General features: G+C 46.3%; 1 protein-coding gene across 1 annotated transcript in view; it reads left to right on the top strand.

Annotated features, from left to right (window-relative positions):
- SRCAP (Snf2 related CREBBP activator protein) overlaps positions 1-19906 on the top strand; it is a 1275580-nt gene that overhangs the window by 1232407 nt on the left and 23267 nt on the right. The window lies entirely within an intron of this gene.

Raw genomic sequence — 19906 nt, 5'->3', positions numbered from 1 at the left:
TTGACTCCGCGGCGCTCACGGTCTCGTTCGAGAGGAAGGTCTTGAGACCAGCTGCGGAGTCACTACCACTCTTCGTCCTCGAGGTCATCAGGACAATCTGGTCATAAGAAAAAGAAGTTGAAGAAGAACAAACGTACTTCGACTTCACCCTGTCGCTCGGACGCTGCGGCAAGGCAAGAGCGTCGACGCTCTAAGCCTCCGTCCTCTGAACCTCCATCTGGGTCCGCCCTGTGCTTCCCTGACTTCCTGGGAGCCGGAGCCACCCCGGCCCAGCTAAGAGCTTTCTGAGGCAATGCGCTTCATTTTTGGGCAGACCCACCCACCTTCGGCACCCTCGGGCACAGGTGAGTCAGTGAGGGCCCCCTTGGGTTTCAAGCCGTCTGCTTCGACCACGGCTCCGGAGGGCTCCTCCGGATCCAATCTCGGATCTGCCCCGATGCCGGTCGTGCCACAGCGACCTTCCCCAGTGTCTGGTCAGACGTCGACTCTCCCGGCGTCGGTTGGGCCCACAATCAACGTCGATCCAATTCTCATACCCGACGACATAGCTCGATGCTGATTCCGTTCTCTATGGGCTCTCCTGGGCCCAGGGTTGATGACCTTTTGGGTACTTGGTCCAGACCCAGCACAGGGGCTCCTGTGAATAGGACAATTGCCTGCCGCCATCAGCGTGCGCCAACAGACCCGAAATTCCGCACCCAGCACTGCACACCTGAGAGCCTTGTGATCCAGGCTTCCTCTTCTTCTTCCTTTGGCGCATTCCCTACCGCGTCCCCGGATAGGGAATCAATAAGACTGGATAATTTGTGGAAGAAAATGTTTTCTTCTGCCAGTCTAGCGCTGCGGTTGGTGAACACTGGGCCGCTGTTCCCATACTCTCTGGGATGCGGTCACGCAGGTGCTGCCTACAGTTCCGGAGGAGACCCGGACTGTCCTCTGCCAAACACTCGCAGATGGGAGAGTGTAGGAAAGTAACATCTTCCTTGGCATGATACCCCCATTTTTAACTGTATGTCAGTATGTTTTTACCTGTCTCTCTGGGATCCTGCTGGTCAGGACCCCAGTGCTCATAGTTTATGGCCTAATGTGTGTGTCTGTATAGTGCTTGACTGTGTCACTGAGGCTCTGCTAACCAGAACCTCAGTACTTATGCTCTCTCTGCTTTTAAATTTGTCGCTGTAGGCTAGTGACTTCATTTACCAATTTCAGTTGGCACACTGGAGCTCCCTTAAGCCCCTAGTATATGGTACCTAGTTACCCAGGGCATTGGGGTTCCAGGAGATCCATATGGGCTGTAGCATTTCTTTTGCCACCCATAGAGAGCTCAGACAAACCCTTGCACAGGCCTTCCATTGCAGCCTGCGTTCAATAACGCACACGTTATTTTATAGCCATTTTCACTGCACTTAAGTAACTTATAAGTCACCTATATGTCTAACCTTCACTTGCTGAAGGTTAGGTGCAAAGTTACTAAGTGTGAGGGCCCCCACATAGTTCAGGGCCATTTCCCCGGACTTTGTGAGTGCGGGGACGCCATTACACGAGTGCACTACATATAGGTCAATACCTATATGTAGCTTCACAATGGTAACTCCGAATATGGCTAGGTAACATGTCTAAGATCATGGAATTGTCCCCCCATTCCAAATCTGGTATTGGGGAGCCAATTCTATGTATCCTGGGGGCTCTATCATGGACCCCCAGTACTGCCAAACCAGCTCTCTGAGGCTTGCACTGCAGCTACAGCTGCTGCCACCTTACAGACAGGGTTCTGCCCTCCTGGGGTCTGGGCAGCCCTTTGTCTCCACAATTGGCACAACCCTGGCACCCAGGTCAGTCCCTTGTAACTGGTACCAAGGGCCCTGATGCCAGGGAAGGTCTCTAAGGGCTGCAGCATGTCTTATGCCACCGTAGGGACCCCTCACTCAGCACATACACACTGCTTCACAGCTTGTGTGTGCTGGTGGGGAGAAAATGACTAAGTCGACATGGCACTCCCCTCAGAGTGCCATGCCAACCTCACACTGCCTGTGGCATAGGTAAGTCAACCCTCTAGCAGGCCTTAGAGCCCTAAGGCAGGGTGCACTATACCACAGGTGAGGGCATATGTGCATGAGCACTATGCCCCTACAGTGTCTAAGCAAAACCTTAGATATTGTAAGTGCAGGGTAGCCATAAGAGTATATGGTCTGCGAGTTTGTCAAATACAAACTCCACAGTTCCATAATGGCTACACAGAAATCTGGGAAGTTTGGTATCAAACTTCTCAGCACAATAAATGCACACTGATGCCAGTGTGGAGTTTATTGTAAAATACACCTAGAGGGCATCTTAGAGATGCCCCCTGAAAACATACCCGACTTCCAGTGTGGGCTGACTAGTTTCTGCCAGCCTGCTACACACCAGACATGTTGCTGGCCACATGGGGAGAGTGCCTTTGTCACTCTGTGGCCAGGAACAAAGCCTGTACTGAGTGGAGGTGCTTCTCACCTCCCCCTGCATGAACTGTACCACCTAGCGGTTAGCCTCAAAGGCTCACCCCCTTTGTTACAGTGCCACAGGGCATCCCAGCTAGTGAAGATGCCCGCCCCTCCGGACACTGCTCCCACGTTTGGCGGCAAGGCTGGAGGAGATAATGAGGAAAACAAGGAGGAGTCACCCCCCCAGTCAGGACAGCCCCTAAGGTGTCCTGAGCTGAGGTGACTCTGACTTTTAGAAATCCTCCATCTTGTGAGAGGAGGATTCCCCCAATAGGATTAGGGATGTGCCCTCCTCCCCACCGGGAGGAGGCACAAAGAGGGTGTAGCCACCCTCAAGGACAGTAGCCATTGGCTACTACCCTCCCAGACCTAAATACACCCCTAAATTTCGTATTTAGGGGCTCCCAGAACCGAGGAAGGTAGATTCCTGCAACCTAAAGAAGAAGGACTGCTGACCTGAAGCCCTGCAGTGAAGACGGAGACGACAACTGATTTGGCCCCAGCCCCACCGGCCTGTCTCCCTACTTCGAAGAAAAACTGCAACGCATCCAACAGGGTCCAGTGACCTCTGAAGCCTCAGAGGACTAACCTGCATCTAAAGGACGAAGAAGCTCCCGAGAACAGCGGCCCTGTTCAACAAACTGCAACTTTCTGCAACAAAGAAGCAACTTTTAAAGACCACACGTTTCCCGCCGGAAGTGAGACTTTCCTCTCTGCACCCGACGCCCCCGGCTCGACCTGCGGAAAACTAACACTACAGGGAAGACTCCCTGGTGACTGCGAGCCCGTGAGTAGCCAGAGTTGACCCCCGCCCCCCCTGAGCTCCCACTGCGACGCCTGCAGAGGAAATCCAGAGGCTCCCCCTGACCGCGACTGCCTGTAACAAGGAACGCGATGCCTGGAACCAGCACTGTACCCGCAGCCCCCAGGACCTGAAGGAACCGAACTCCAGTGCAGGAGCCCAGGTGGTGGCTACCCCAAGGAGCCCCCCCGTGCCTGCCTGCATCGTTGAAGAGACCCCCCGGCCTCCCCATTGATTCCTATCAGAAGCCCGACACCTGTTTGCACTCTGCACCCGGCCGCCCCTGTGCCGCTGAGGATGTACTTTCTGTGCCTGTGTGTGTGTTTACCCACCCCCCGTGCCCTACAAAACCCCCCTGGTCTGCCCTCCGAAGACGCGGGTACTTACCTGCTGGCAGACTGGAACTGGGGCACCCCTATTTCTATTGAAGCCCATGTGTTTTGGGCACCACTTTGACCTCGCCACCAGACAGGCGCTGAGCTGCTGTTGTGGTAACTTTGGGGTTGCCTTGAACCCCCAACGGTGGGCTACCTTGGACCCAACTTTGAACCCTGTAAGTGTTTTAGTTATCTGTGAACTTAACAATTACTTACCTCCCCCAGGAACTGTTGATTTTTGCACAGTGTCCACTTTTAAAATAGCTTATTGACATTTTGTGTCAAAACTGTACATGCTATTGTGATTATTCAAAGTTCCTAGAATACCTGAGTGAAATACCTTTCATTTGAAGTATTACTTGTAAATCTTGAACCTGTGGTTCTTAAAATAAACTAAGAAATATATTTTTTTTTATACAAAAAACTATTGGCCTGGAGTAAGTCTGTGAGTGTGTGTGTCTCATTTATTGCCTGTGTGTGTACAACAAATGCTTAACACTACCCTCTGATAAGCCTACCGCTCTACCACACTACCACAAAATAGAGCATTAGAATTATCTGCCACTATCTTACCTCTAAGGGGAACCCTTGGACTCTGTTCATACTATTTCTTACTTTGAAATAGTATATACAGACCCAACTTCCTACATGGTGGTATGGCTTTGCCTTGAACTACCCCCAACGGTGGGCTGCCTATACCCAGGAGACTGACTAAGTGCTTTACTTACCTGAGAAACGTAACCAAACTTGCCTCCCCCAGGAACTGTTGATTTTTGCACTGTGTCCACTTTTAAAATAGCTTATTGCCATTTTATCCCAAACTGTGTGTACTACTGTTTTAAATCAAAGTTCTATACTTACCTTTGTGAAGTGCCTTGCATTTTATGTACTTACCTCAAATCTTGAATCTTGTGGTTCTAAAATAAATTAAGAAAATATATTTTTCTATATAAAAACCTATTGGCCTGGAGTTAAGTCTTTGAGCGCGTGTTCCTCATTTATTGCCTGTGTGTGTACAAGTGCTTAACACTACCCTCTGATAAGCCTACTGCTCGACCACACTACCACAAAATAGAGTATTAGTATTATCTAATTTTGCCACTATCGGGAACCCTTGGACTCTGTGCACACTATCTCTCACTTTGAGATAGTATCTACAGAGCCAACTTCCTACAATATCCCAATGGGATTTAAATTCCGTCCTCAAATATCTGATGTGCACTCCATTCGAGCCGCTTCATAGCTGCCCTTTACGGCTCCTAACCATCAAGACTGTCTTCTTGGTTGCCATTACCTCTGCTCGCAGGGTAAGTGAGCCTCAAGCTCTGTCATCCAAACCACCTTTTCTGGCAGTACGTCCTGACAAAGTGGTACTCCGCACTAGGGCTTCTTTTCTCCCTAAAGTGGTAACACCCTTCCATGTAGGTCAATCCATCACCTTGCCTACTTTTTACCCACCCCCACATCCCTCACATGAGGATGAGAGACTCCGCCGCCTGGACCCAAAAAGAGCGTTGGCGTTCTATCTTGATCGTACTGAAGAATTCCGGGTGGACAATCAACTCTTTGTGGGTTATGTAGGGTTGAAGAAAGGGAAGGTGGTGCAAAAGAGAACCATTTCACAGTGGGTCCTCCTATGCATCAAAATGTGCAACACTTTGGCAAAAAAGCAGCCCCCTGAGGGTTTGCAAGCTCACTCAACTAGGGGAACTGCACCGACCACAGCATTAGGCTTTCCAGTCCTGGATATCTGTCAGGCAGCCATGTGGGCACCCCTGCACATGTTCACCAAGCACTATTTCCTGGACAGTCAGGTCCATAGGGACAGCTACTTTGGTCGTTTGGTCCTACAGGACTTCCTGGTGTGATCTTGGATCGCAGCCCACCTCCAGGGATGGTATTGCTCGAGTATCTATTCAAAAGGTAAGGAATCTGCAACTAGAAGTCTCTCTCAGATGTACAAGTTACTTACCTTCGGTAACAATATATCTGGTAGAGACATATTGTAGTTGCAGATTCCTTACCGACACGCCCATCCTCCCCGCTCTGCAAACTGATTGCTAGGGGCAGGAACTTTCCTTAAAGGGCCCTAGCTTTGGCGCTCCGCTGTCAGTGTTCTTCATGGCTCCGTGCTTCTGGCATGGAAAGTCGTGGAAAGAAACAGAAGTCAGTAAGCTGGGATGGCGCCTATATATGCCTGCAATGTCTTCACGGCGAACACGATGCCACCGATGCCCGCAAAGTCGACTGACGCCACCTGGCGGTGTGCAGAGGTACTGCTCGATGTAAAAGTCTCCGGATCCAGTCTGATGCCTGGGGGGATTCAGAAGGTAAGGAATCTGCATCTAGAATATGTCTCTACCAAATATATCATTACCGAAGGTAGGTAACTTGTTCTTCTGGAGGTGTTTGTCTTTCTGGTGGTAAATGGCTGCCTAAAATGCACACATGCACATTTGCAGCCACTGATGTGCTTTTTTGCTCAAACACTTCCCATTCAGGAGCACCCCTGGACAGGTTACACCAGAACAAGAGGCATCAGTGTTCGGTGGGCCTACATTGAGTCATACCAAATATTCTGCAGGTGAGTCATGCAATGAAGTCCTTGAGATTGGCTCATTACAGTGCACACCATAGGTTTTCCTCTGACCTGGCTCCCCTATAGAACATGCCTACCCACAGTGTGGTATCTGGCTTCCCTACAGGCATGTCTCTCTTTATTTCCTGCTCATCCACCTACCTCCAGAAGAGTATGCTCTCAGATGGGGAGGGGGTCTTTCTAATGTCTCATAAGAAGTACATCCACCATGCCTTTAAGAGGTGTCATTATCTCCATTTCCTTTGGGGGTGTGAGGGGGCTCTAGTGATTTGGGGACACAGTTAAAAACACTTCAGTTTAGCCAGATTAATATTATACTGTATTTGTCTGAAAACACCACTATTAAACACATTTTGAAAAAGCCCAAAGCAAATGGAAAATGTAGCCTCGAATATGCTAAATGCTCACAGTAGTAACTTGGCGGTATACCGCTAAGGAATTCCGAGGCTGCACACCTTCCCATAATGTAGTGCAGGGTCAGTGAGATATCATATAGGTGCCTACGTGACAGGGAGCAAGTTTGTCAGAGTTTGCTGTAGGGAAAATCAGGGTAAAAGCTGTCATCCTCTTCTTTTGCCCCCAGCATGACTAAACGTGTTATCCCCTTTTGGTGTTCTCAGCTAATCCTCATCTTACTGGTATTCACACTTGTGATCGATGTTAAGAAACTCAACGGTTGAAACATTCAATCTTGAAATAGTTAGAAACCTTTTCTTTGGCTTCCAGTGTTTGTCAAGGTCTCTATGTCACTGACGTCAATCTCTACAAGAGGTCCGAAAGGGAGCGCTGCAATTCTTGGAGGTGATATACTGATCGCTAGTGCGAAGCTTATAAAGTGGAGGCTGTCTTTCACATTTATCCTCTGCACTTGTGGACCTCTACCGTTCGGTGGCATGTGTAGCTGCAGATACACATGCTGTGCATAGTCCGCCGTCTGGTGTTGGGCTCGGAGTGTTACAAGTTGTTTTTCTTCGAAGAAGTCTTTTCGAGTCACGAGACCGAGGGACTCCTCCCACCTCGGTTCCATTGCGCATGGGCGTCGACTCCATCTTAGATTGTTTTCTTTCCGCCGTCGGGTTCGGACGTGTTCCTTTTCGCTCCGTGTTTCGGGACGGAAAGTTAGTCAGAATCTCGGAAACTACGTCGGTATTGTTTAGTTCGGTATCGGGGTAGTTAGAACCAATCGACACCGAATCTTGAAGAGCTTCGGGAGCCCTTCGGGGTAATTTCGAGCATCCGTCGGGGCCTGGTCGGCCCGACCGCGTGCAACATCGAGACTGATGGAACGGACCCCGTTCCGATTCTGTCCTAAATGCCATAAGTATCCTCATATGGATCAACATTTGGTCTGTAACTTGTGCCTGTCCCCCGAGCACAAGGAGGATACGTGCGAAGCCTGTCGCGCTTTTTGGTCGAGGAAAACGCTCAGAGACCGAAGAGCCAGGAGGTTGCAGATGGCGTCCACGCCGACAGGACAACAACGGTTCGAGGAGGAGGAAGAAGAATCTTTCTCCATCCACGAGGCGGATTCCGAAGAATTCGACGTCAAAGAACAACCAACCGTGAGAAAGACGTCGAAACACACATCACACGAAAAGACTGACAAAGCCCAGGGGACGCCACCGCCAACAGGCCATGGCTTAACCCGGAAAGTAGGTGACCGTCCAACGGCACCGAAAAAGGGCGAGCTGCTGTCGAAGCCATCCGACTCCGGTCGAGATACAGGTACGCAGCACTCTCGGGACCGAGAGAGTGACGCAGACAAAATTCGGCACCGACACAGCGGCTCCGAAGTTGGTCGGCACCGAGAGGGCACGACGCCGAAAAGACAAAAGATCTTGTCGGAGCCGAAAAAAATCAAGGGACACGGTTTCGGTGCCGAAACGCCCGGCAACCGAACCGAAAACTGGTTCCTACTCAGAGGAACAGGGACTGTCCTCTTAACTAAAAAAACACAGATTTGAGGAGGAATTACAACCAACTCAGCCAGATCACACGCAAAAGCGGATCTTTATTCAAAAGGATACAGGGAAGATTGGCACTCTTCCCCCAATCAAAAGGAAAAGGAAACTTGACTTCCAGCAAGGAGACAAGCAACCACAAGCGAAGGTGGTAAAGAAGGTAACTCCACCACCCTCTCCACCACCATCAACTCATGCATCACCGGCACAAACTCCACCATTAACACACTCACCAGCTCATACCACAATGAGCCAGGATGATCAGGATGCATGGGACCTCTACGACGCTCCAGTATCGGACAATAGCCAAGAGTTGTACCCAACTAAACCGTCACCACCTGAGGACAGTACATCATATGCACAGGTGGTAGCTAGGGCAGCCGAATTCCATAATGTCTCGCTACATTCGAAGCCTATTGAGGATGACTTCCTCTTTAACACCCTGTCCTCCACCCATAGCCATTATCAAAGCCTTCCCATGCTTCCAGGAATGCTAAGGCACTCGAAACAAATATTTCAAGAGCCAGTTAAAAGCAGAGCCATAACTCCGAGGGTGGAGAAAAAATACAAGGCTCCGCCCACAGACCCTGTCTTTCTTACATCACAACTGACACCAGATTCAGTAGTTGTGGGGGCAGCTCGTAAAAGAGCCAACTCGCATACATCAGGCGACGCACCACCTACTGACAAGGAGAGCCGCAAATTTGATGCAGCGGGAAAAAGGGTTGCAGCACAAGCGGCAAATCAGTGGCGCATCGCCAACTCGCAAGCACTCCTGGCGAGATAAGACAGGGCTCATTGGGATGAGATGCAACATCTCATCGAACACCTCCCGAAAGAGTTCCAGAAACGAGCGCAACAGGTGGTGGAAGAGGGACAAAGTATCTCGAACAATCAGATACGGTCTTCCATGGATGCAGCGGATACAGCTGCAAAGACAATAAATACTTCAGTCACCATAAGGAGGAACGCATGGCTGCGCACATCTGGGTTTAAACCCGAAATACAACAGGCTGTGCTCAATATGCCGTTTAATGAACAGCAATTGTTTGGGCCGGAGGTCGACACTGCAATTGAAAAATTAAAAAAGGACACCGATACAGCCAAAGCCATGGGCGCACTCTACTCCCCGCAGGGCAGAGGCACATTTGGCACATTTCGTAAAACAACTTTTAGGGGAGGGTTTCGAGGTCAACCCACAGAAACCAGCACCTCACAAACAAGACCACCAACCTACCAGGGACAATATCAAAGGGGAGGTTTTCGGGGACAATAGAGAGGGGGCCAATTCCCAAGAAACCGGGGAAAATTTCAAGGTCCCAAAACCCCTCAAAATAAACAGTGACTCACAAGTCACACAACCCCTTCACACAACACCAGTGGGGGGAAGACTAAGCCAGTTCTACACATCTTGGGAGGAAATAACAACAGACACTTGGGTCTTGGCAATTATCCAACATGGTTATTGCATAGAATTTCTCCAACTCCCTCCAAACGTCCCACCGAAAACACACAATATGTCAAAACAACATATAGACCTTCTAGGACTAGAAGTTCAGGCATTGCTGCAAAAGGACGCAATAGAACTGGTACCACGTCATCAAAAGAACACAGGAGTTTACTCACTGTACTTTCTAATACCAAAAAAAGACAAAACTCTAAGACCAATACTAGATCTCAGAACACTAAACACCTACATCAAATCAGACCACTTTCACATGGTCACATTACAAGACGTAATCCCACTGCTCAAACAGCAAGACTACATGACAACATTAGATCTAAAAGATGCGTATTTCCATATACCGATACATCCTTCGCACAGGAAATACCTAAGGTTCGTATTCAAAGGAATACATTACCAGTTCAAAGTGTTGCCATTCGGAATAACAACTGCGCCAAGAGTCTTTACAAAATGCCTGGCAGTAGTGGCTGCACATATCAGAAGGCAGCAAATACATGTGTTCCCATACCTAGACGATTGGTTAATCAAAACCAATACGCTAAAACGGTGTTCACAACACACAAAATATGTCATAGAAACCCTACACAACCTAGGTTTCTCAATCAACTACGCAAAGTCACACCTGCAGCCATGTCAAACACAGCAATACTTAGGAGCAACAATCAACACAGCAAAAGGGATTGCTACTCCAAGTCCACAAAGAGTACAAACATTTCACAATGTAATACAAACCTTGTATCCAAAACAAAGAGTACAAGTCAAAATAATACTGAAACTACTAGGCATGATGTCTTCATGCATAGCCATTGTCCCAAACGCAAGATTGCACATGCAGCCCTTACAACAGTGCCTAGCATCCCAGTGGTCACAGGCACAGGGTCAACTTCTAGATCTGGTGTTGGTAGACCGCCAAACATAGATCTCGCTTTTATGGTGGAACAGTACAAATTTAAACAAAGGGCTGCCTTTCCAAGACCCAGTGCCAACATACGTTATAACAACGGATGCTTCCATGACAGGGTGGGGAGCACACCTCAATCAACACAGCATCCAAGGACAATGGGACATACACCAAAGAAATTTTCACATAAATCACTTAGAACTGTTAGCAGTATTTCTAGCGTTGAAAGCATTCCAACCCATGATAACCCGCAAATACATTCTTGTCAAAACAGACAACATGACGACAATGTATTATTTAAACAAACAGGGGGGGACACACTCGACACAGTTGTGTCTCCTAACACAAAAAATATGGCATTGGGCAATTCACAACCATATTTGCCTAATAGCACAATTTATTCCAGGGATCCAGAACCAACTAGCAGACAATCTCTCTCGGGATCACCAACAAATCCACGAATGGGAAATTCACCCCCAAATACTGAACACTTACTTTCAAATTTGGGGAACACCTCATATAGATCTCTTTGCAACAAAAGAAAACGCAAAATGCCAAAACTTCGCATCCAGGTACCCACACAGGTACTCCCAAGGCAATGCTCTATGGATGAATTGGTCAGGGATATTTGCGTACGCTTTTCCCCCTCTCCCTCTCCTTCCATATCTAGTAAACAGATTGAGTCAAAACAAACTCAAACTCATACTAATAGCACCAACATGGGCAAGACAACCTTGGTATACAACACTACTAGACCTGTCAGTAGTACCTCATGTCAAACTACCCAACAGACCAGATATGTTAACACAACACAAACAACAGATCAGGCATCCAAACCCAGCATCGCTGAATCTAGCAATTTGGCTCCTGAAATCCTAGAATTTGGACACTTAGACCTCACACAAGAATGTATGGAGGTCATAAAACAAGCTAGAAAACCTTCCACTAGACACTGCTAAGCAAGTAAATGGAAAAGATTTGTTTATTACTGCCATAATGAGCAAATTCATCCGTTGCATGCGTCTCCAAAAGATGTAGTAGGATATTTACTACATTTGCAAAAATCAAATCTAGCTTTCTCTTCCATAAAGATACATCTCGCCGCAATTTCTGCTTACCTGCAGATTACTCATTCAACTTCCCTGTTTAGAATACCTGTCATTAAAGCGTTTATGGAAGGCCTAAAGATAATTATACCACCAAGAACACCACCTGTTCCTTCATGGAACCTCAACATTGTCTTAACAAGGCTCATGGGTCCACCTTTCGAACCCATGCATTCTTGTGAAATGCAATACGTAACGTGGAAAGTTGCATTTCTCATTGCCATCACATCTCTAAGAAGAGTAAGTGAAATACAGGCGTTTACCATACAAGAACCATTTATTCAAATACACAAGAATAAAGTAGTTCTAAGAACAAATCCAAAATTCTTACCAAAGGTTATCTCACCATTCCACTTAAATCAAACAGTAGAATTACCAGTGTTCTTCCCACAGCCAGATTCCATAGCTGAAAGAGCACTACATCCATTAGACATCAAAAGAGCACTAATGTACTACATTGACAGAACAAAAGTAATTAGAAAGAAAAAACAACTATTTATTGCCTTTCAAAAACCTCATACAGGAAATCCAATTTCAAAACAAGGTATTGCCAGATGGATAGTTAGGTGCATCCAAACCTGCTATCTTAAAGCAGAGAGAGCTGCCTATTACACCAAAGGCACACTCAACCAGAAAAAAAGGTGCTACTATAGCCTTTCTAGGAAATATTCCAATGAACGAAATATGTAAGGCAGCAACATGGTCTACGTCTCATACATTTTCTAAACACTACTGTGTAGATGTGTTATCTGCACAACAAGCCACAGTAGGACAAGCCGTACTAAGAACTTTATTGTAAACTACTTCCACTCCTACAGGCTGAACCACCGCTTTTGGGGAGATAACTGCTTACTAGTCTATGCACAGCATGTGTATCTGCAGCTACACATGCCACCGAACGGAAAATGTCACTTACCCAGTGTACATCTGTTCGTGGCATTAGTCGCTGCAGATTCACATGCGCCCACCCGCCTCCCCGGGAGCCTGTAGCCGTTTGGAAGTAAATCTTCAACATTTGTACATTTGTAAATATATTACTTTAACTTTCATTTGGTACATACATATTCATTCCATTGCATGGGCACTATTACTAGCATACACAACTCCTACCTCACCCTCTGCGGGGAAAACAATCTAAGATGGAGTCGACGCCCATGCGCAATGGAACCGAGGTGGGAGGAGTCCCTCGGTCTCGTGACTCGAAAAGACTTCTTCGAAGAAAAACAACTTGTAACACTCCGAGCCCAACACCAGACGGCGGACTATGCACAGCATGTGAATCTGCAGCGACTAATGCCACGAACAGATGTACACTGGGTAAGTGACATTTTCCCTAAGACCCACCCCATTCCCCACCCCCTCCCATCTTTTCAGTGGATCTTCACGCACACAACAAAACCTGCAGCTTAATGAGGACAGAGAAGCAGATGCATTAAAATCTGTTGGTATGTAAAAAACATTTTCCCAAAGCATAGTTCAAGAGGTCTGGCAATGGTCAGCAAAACATCATAATCCTTTTCGGGAAATGCAACAGCAGCAACAGTGTTAAGAGCAGCTACAGCAGAAGCTGTTTTTCATAAGCTTAAATCTCCTAACAAAAAAAAAATTAAACAGCTGTAAGACATTGGATTATTATTTGGTAGGGCAACTGCCCACTTCCAGGAATAATTACAATTTGTGTCAGGGTGAACAGTTAAACTCACTAAATTAACCGGAGCTTCAGCCCTTTGTTAGCTCCTATACAGAGGAGATAGACCTAAGTAAGGGCAATGTCTAAAGTATTTATGCAGTACCAAAACAGTAATACTGGCAAAATACCAAGCAATACAAATTGTAACTTCAATTAGAAAGGTTTAATAAACAAATTACACCAAAATGGAAATAATCCAATAAAGGTAATCCGAGAAATTATTTTTTTAAGTTTTAAGAAATGACACAAGAAAAAGTAAAATGCCAGGGATAATGCTCATGGTGGACCAGGACCAGCTGCAATTCCAGGCCTACCTCAATGGATCCTCGTTTAGATATGCCAAGTAAATTGATAACAAAGAAAGCGCGGAAGTCAAAAAGTTTGAAAAAGCTTTCATGCCCTGCTGGTTTGGTGGAAGAGTGTTAAGTAGTTTCCAAACTTGCTTCTGGTGCCTCAGACATTCTCAGGAGTACACTTCTAAAGCCCCCAGGACATCAGGTGAAGCACATCATTTGATTTCCATAAAGGTTAAGTGGCAGGTTAGCACCCTGCATGCCATATTTTCCCTTTACTCGTGGGTTTAATACGGAGGTGTTTTCAGCCAAATACACATGGCTAAATGTGAGTGAGACAAAAAAAATGCTTAAAATGTTGCCTCTTGAAGGCATGTTTTTGTACCGTTTTTTTATATTTTTTTAAATAGTGTTTCAGAGTTCCCACTATGATTATTGGTAAACAACCCTTCCTTGTGTCCAGGAGACACCCCTCCCTCCCCCCCCCCCCCCCCGCCCCCACTCCCTTCACTCTCCTAGTACCCCGCCACCCCTACCCCCTCCCCCTTCACTCCCCTCCCTGGGGTGGAGCCATTTTCTGGCTAATTGAGGTAGTTCACTCTCAGGGTTCTGTAAACTTTTTTCTTGCCAAATTTGTGTCCTCTTTTCCAATGTCCAGAGGATTCTAAAGGTACACAGGGCTTATGGATTGCCCTGGAGGGGCCGAGAAAATAGGCAAAACATAGCAAGATTTTGAGTTTTGGGGAAACATAGGAAAAACTGCTCTGGATAAGTGTTTTTTTTTTCCTTACAATTTTTTCCATCTTCCTAATGTTCATGAACAGGCAGATCTGATTAATAACTTTTTTCTTAACACAGTTTGGGATTTTTTAAAGAGGTAGCCCATTCTTACTATTTTTTGTGTTCTCAACCTACTTCCAGTTTCTGGTGGAAACTAGTGTGGAATCAGTGGGTGACCATAGAAAAGCTATATATTTCTGAAAAGTAGACTAAATTCCGAATTGAGCAAGGGGTCATATTTGTAGATCCTTCAAGGTTTTCTCAAAGAAACTAACTGTTGAAATATTAGAAATGAGTAGGAAAAAAGGCTATTTATGACATTTTATCTGTAATTTTTTTATCATGATGGGCGATTTACAAAAGCAATACTATAGTTACGTCTGCTAAACCCTACTAGTTGCAGAGATATATACGGGTGTGTAGGTTCTGTAAGAACCCAAGGGACCCAGAGCCAACAGCTGACCTGCACCATACAGTGCGGTTTTCATTGTTTACAAAGTATGGACCAATTTATTTGGTGAAAACAGGGGTATCTAGGACACCTGTTGTAGGAAGCTGGCTCTATATATACTATATCAAGGGGAGATATAGTGTGCACAGAGTCCAGGGGTTCCCCAGAGACTAAAGTAGATAATACTAATGCTCTTTTGTGGTAGTGTGGTCGAGAAGTTAGGCTTGTCAGAGGGTAGTGCAAAGCATTTGTTGTACACACACAGAGAATAGAAGAAGCATACACTCAATGACAACTCCAGACCAATGGTTTTTATGTATAAAAAAATATTTTCTTTATTTTTAGAACCACAAGATTCAAGTTGCAGGTAAGTACTTCAATAGATTCGTATTTCGCACATGTATCAACAGTGGTTTGTTTGAAATCAGTAAGTTATACAGTTTTGAATTATTGTCCAAAATCTGTTTTAAAAATGGACACAGTACAATTTTCAGAAACAGTTCCTTGGGGGAAGAAATGTTAGATCGTTTTACAGGTAAGAACAACGCTTACAGTTTCAGTCTCTGGATTTTAGGAACTCCACCGGTTGAGGTTGAAGTTAACCCCAAACACCCACCACCAGGAACATGGGGCAAACCTGGGTGCAGAGGTCAAAGATGAGTAAATTTAACGTGGGCTCCTATGGAGACAGGGGGTACTCGGACTCAGGCCTGCCTCCAGGTAAGTTCCCGCGTCTTGAAGGATAGACTGGTGGGGTTAGAGGACCACTGGAGGGGCCACAAGTAGGCACTGAGCTCACACTGTAGGAAACTGGCACTTGTTGCAGTTACCCTCAACTCCCCCCACCCCTAAACACACACTTTTCTTTGCCTGATATTGATGCTTACTTGACTGTGTGTGTGCTGGGATCCTGCTAACCAGGCCCCAGCACCAATGTTCTTTCCCTAACAATTTACCATTGTTTCCACAATTGGGACACCTCTGGCACACAGGTAAGTCATTTGTAAAAGGTACCAATGGTACCAAGGCCCCTGTGGCCAGGGAAGGTCCCTAAGGACTGCAGCATGCGCTGTGCCACCCTAAGGGAGAAAAAGGGAAAGTCGGCATGGAATCCCCCTCAGGGTGCCATGCCCACAAAACACTGCCTGTGGCATAGGTAAATCACCCCTCTAGCAGGCCTTATAGTCCTAAGGCGGGGTGCTCAATGCCAAAGGTGAGGGCCTAGCTGCATGAGCAATATGCCCCTACAGTGTCTAAGTCCATCCTTAGACATCTTTAAGTGTGCAGTATGGCCATATTAAGTATATGGCCTGGTAGTTTGTCATTACGAACTCCACAGTTCTATAATGGCTTCACTAAATACTGGGAAGTTTGGTATCAAACTTCTCAGCACCATACACCCCCACAGATGCCAGTGTGGGGTTTATTTAAAACAAAATGCACACAGAGGGCATCTTAGAGATGCCCCCTGTATTTTACCCAATTGTTCAGTGCTGGACTGACTGGTCTGTGCCAGCCTGATGCTGAGAGACGAGTTTCTGACCCCATGTGGTGAGGGCCTTTGTGCTTTCTGAGGACAGAAACAAAAGCCTGCTCTGGGTGGAGGTGCTTAACACCTCCCCCCTGCAGGAACTGTAACACCTAGTAGTGAGCCTCAAAGGCTCAGGCTTCGTGTTACAATGCCCCAGGGCACTCCAGCTAGTGGAGATGCCCGCCCCCTGGACACAGCCCCCACTTTTGGCAGCAAGCCCAGGGGAGATAATGAGAAAAACAAGGAGGAGTCACTGGCCAGTCAGGACAGCTCCTAAGGTGTCCTGAGCTGAGGTGACTCTGACTTTTATAAATCCTCCATCTTGCAGATGGAGGATTCCCCCAATAGGATTAGGGATGTGCCCCCCTCCCCTCACAGTGGAGGCACAAAGAAGGTGTAGCCACCCTCAGGGCTAGTAGCCATTGGCTACTGACCCCCCAGACCTAAACCCCCCCCTAAATCGAGTATTTAGGGGCTCCCAGAACACAGCAAGGTAGATTCCTGCAATCTAAGAAGAGGACTGCTGAGATGAAAATCCCTGCAGAGAAGACAGAGACACCAACTGCTTTGGCCCCAGCTCTACCGGCCTGTCTCCCCACTTCTAAAGACACTGCTCCAGCAACGCTTTCCACAGGGACCAGCGACCTCTGAAGCCTCAGAGGACTGCCCTGCATCTAGAAGGACCAAGAACTCCAGAGGACAGCGACTCTGTTCACCAAAGACTGCAACTTTGGAACAAAGAAGCAACTTTGAAACAACACGCGTTTCTCGCCGGAAGCGTGAGACTTGGCACTCTGCACCCAACGCCCCCGGCTCGACTTGTGGAGAACAATCACTTCAGGGAAGACTCCCCGGCATCTGCGAGACCGTGAGTAGCCAGAGTTGACCCCCCTGATCCCCCACAGCGACGCCTGCAGAGGGAATCCCGAGGCTCCCCCTGACCACGACTGCCTGCTTCAATGACCCGACACCTGGTAAAGGCACTGCATCCGCAGCCCCCAAGTCTTGTTGGCAAAGCTTCCAAATGTCATTACAGACTGCATATAAGAAGCGCTTTCTACGATGTTTACTGGGGCCTAACAGGAAATCCTGTAAGTCAGAGTTATTATACAGGAGACTGTGTTCTCTAACCGCATGTAGTGAGGAACTCCAATCATTGCTGGCATATTTTCCCTACACTGTATGTTGTTACTATGCCTGCCTGTTCAGATGACACATAGCGAGGGTCTGGCCTACTTGTTCTAAAAAAAAAAAAACTAAAAAAAACAAACGTGTGGAGTTTATAAAACATTTGACACTCGTTTATATCTATTGGCCACAATAACCACCAACCAGGACGTGAAAGTGATGCATTAAATGTGCCTTTCTGGACCCATTCATTGGGCTGATCTTCAGTTGCATTTATATATTTTTGCCATTTATTGAATGTTGCAGGGGCAGGAATACCGGGCGTGTTCAATTACATAATTTTTGCTAAGCCTAAACAGCTTGTCTGTTGTACAGTTTCATTTAAAAATATAATTTGAACAGGTATCAGACATGCTCTAAATAAAGCTTCCTTTCCTCTTATTTGCCAATTTTTGTTACCCACACACTTTTTAAGTCAATTGACTTCAGCCAATATTCATAGCCTTCTATAGCCAACTGGGGAAAAAAGGAATTGAAATAAATTAATTTTGTATCTGTGAATAATGTATGTACATTTTCCATTAATGGCAATTTAAAATAGTATGACAGCATTTTTAACATTTTGCCCAGAAAAATATGCAAATTTGTCAGAATATATTTTAGAACTCCCTTGTGGTGGAGTTGGACAATGTTCCCATTGTGTGTAATTAAAAATAGTCTTTGGGGTACTTGCTCTGTGAATGAAATGGTGTCCGTAATAATTATAGCAAAACATGTCACCATAATTATCTTTGGAGTGATAAACATCCTCACTTTCAAATACCGTAAAATACTGCAATTCGGTCATCATAGAATCAAGTGTTTTCACATCCCAGTCACCAGAAACAACACCGGGTATTATTACATCCTTCATGGAAAGTTTAAACACATACAGTATTTGAATGACCTCTGTGGGGCCGTATAGATCAAAATGTGGCTTTATCCCAAACAATCCCATCAGGAATTGGTATAGCAGAAATGTTCACGAAAGACAATTCTCTGCGGACTTTCTAGGAAGAGAAATTGGGTTTTAGGACCTCATCCACCAGTTCAACTGTTGATCTTACAGGAAGGTAATGACTATGTGTTAATAGAAATAATGTAATGACAAAGCCAATCCAAAGGAGGAAAGTTATTATAGTCAAGGAAAGCCACAGGTAGTTCCATGGGAAAATAAAGTAATTTGTTTTGAGCCAATTTATCAGCTTACATGTTTTTGGCAGTTCAGATGTAGAAGACGCAAATAAGTCCGAAAAGTTGTCATTGATGTCGGCAAAGTATCCAGAAGCAGTTCATGCAAAGACTGGAGCTATATTTGGAGGAGGAGAACTGGTAGGGGTCTCCCGCGGTGGTTCACTGTAAATGATGCCATCCGTCTGTGTAGAAGTTGAATCACATTGATCAGCATTTTTTGTGTTACTTGTTACAATTGATGTTAATGGAGCCTAATGCAAGATCATTTTCCACACTCCCCCAGCTTGGTGACTGCTTAAGACTTGTCGAGGGATATCTTGACCAGTAGTGAGGGATTCGGGAACTACTTTTTGCTCCTCTTGGTCTGCTGTGCAGGATCGGCCACATGATGTAACTTGACATTGTCGATAGATACAAAGCGATTATCTTTAGCACCAGGCAGTGATGGTAGAATGACAGTTCTGGTACCGTGTATTCTCAGGACTGGGACCGGTGCACGATCAGAAGGACCAAACTCCTTTTTCACAGCAAACTTTTCACATACTAGATCCCCATCCTTTGGAATCCAGCTGGTAGATGTTATTGGTACATCCTTAATTCCTACGGAGGCAGCACTGGCAGATGCGTTGTAATCACAGAACTATTGTAAATCCGACAAGACAGTGAAATGTTCATTTATGTCAAAAGGTGTTTCTGCTGCCTCCACGCCAGGACCGTCAAGATCTGGAACATACATTTGAGTTCCAAACAGGCACTCGTATGAAGTACCGCAATGGTCCAAGTACACACATTGTAATGGTTTGTTTAAAATTAGGAGGGGGGTCTGCGGTGGGCGTTTGACAGTGGACCCTTTAATTTGTTGCCAGATGTCAGAACAAAGTACATACTACTTGGTCTGTTTGTATAGACCTGGCCACTAATAATGTGCTTGCAATAATGATATTGTAGCTGCCACACCAGCATGGGCAGAGGCAGCCCACTCATGCGCTGCTTTAATCAACTCTGGTCTTAGGTCTTTATTAGGAATTATTGGAACCACTACGCCTGCTATTTTTACTTCTTCATCAAGGAAGCCTCCCATTCGTTATGAATGTTTAGCAGGAAATGCT

The sequence above is a fragment of the Pleurodeles waltl genome, chromosome 7 (assembly GCF_031143425.1).
Source record: "Pleurodeles waltl isolate 20211129_DDA chromosome 7, aPleWal1.hap1.20221129, whole genome shotgun sequence".
NCBI classification, from domain to species: Eukaryota; Metazoa; Chordata; class Amphibia; order Caudata; family Salamandridae; genus Pleurodeles; species Pleurodeles waltl.
Note: the sequence above shows the minus strand (reverse complement) of the source record. Positions and strands in the feature narration are given on the sequence as shown.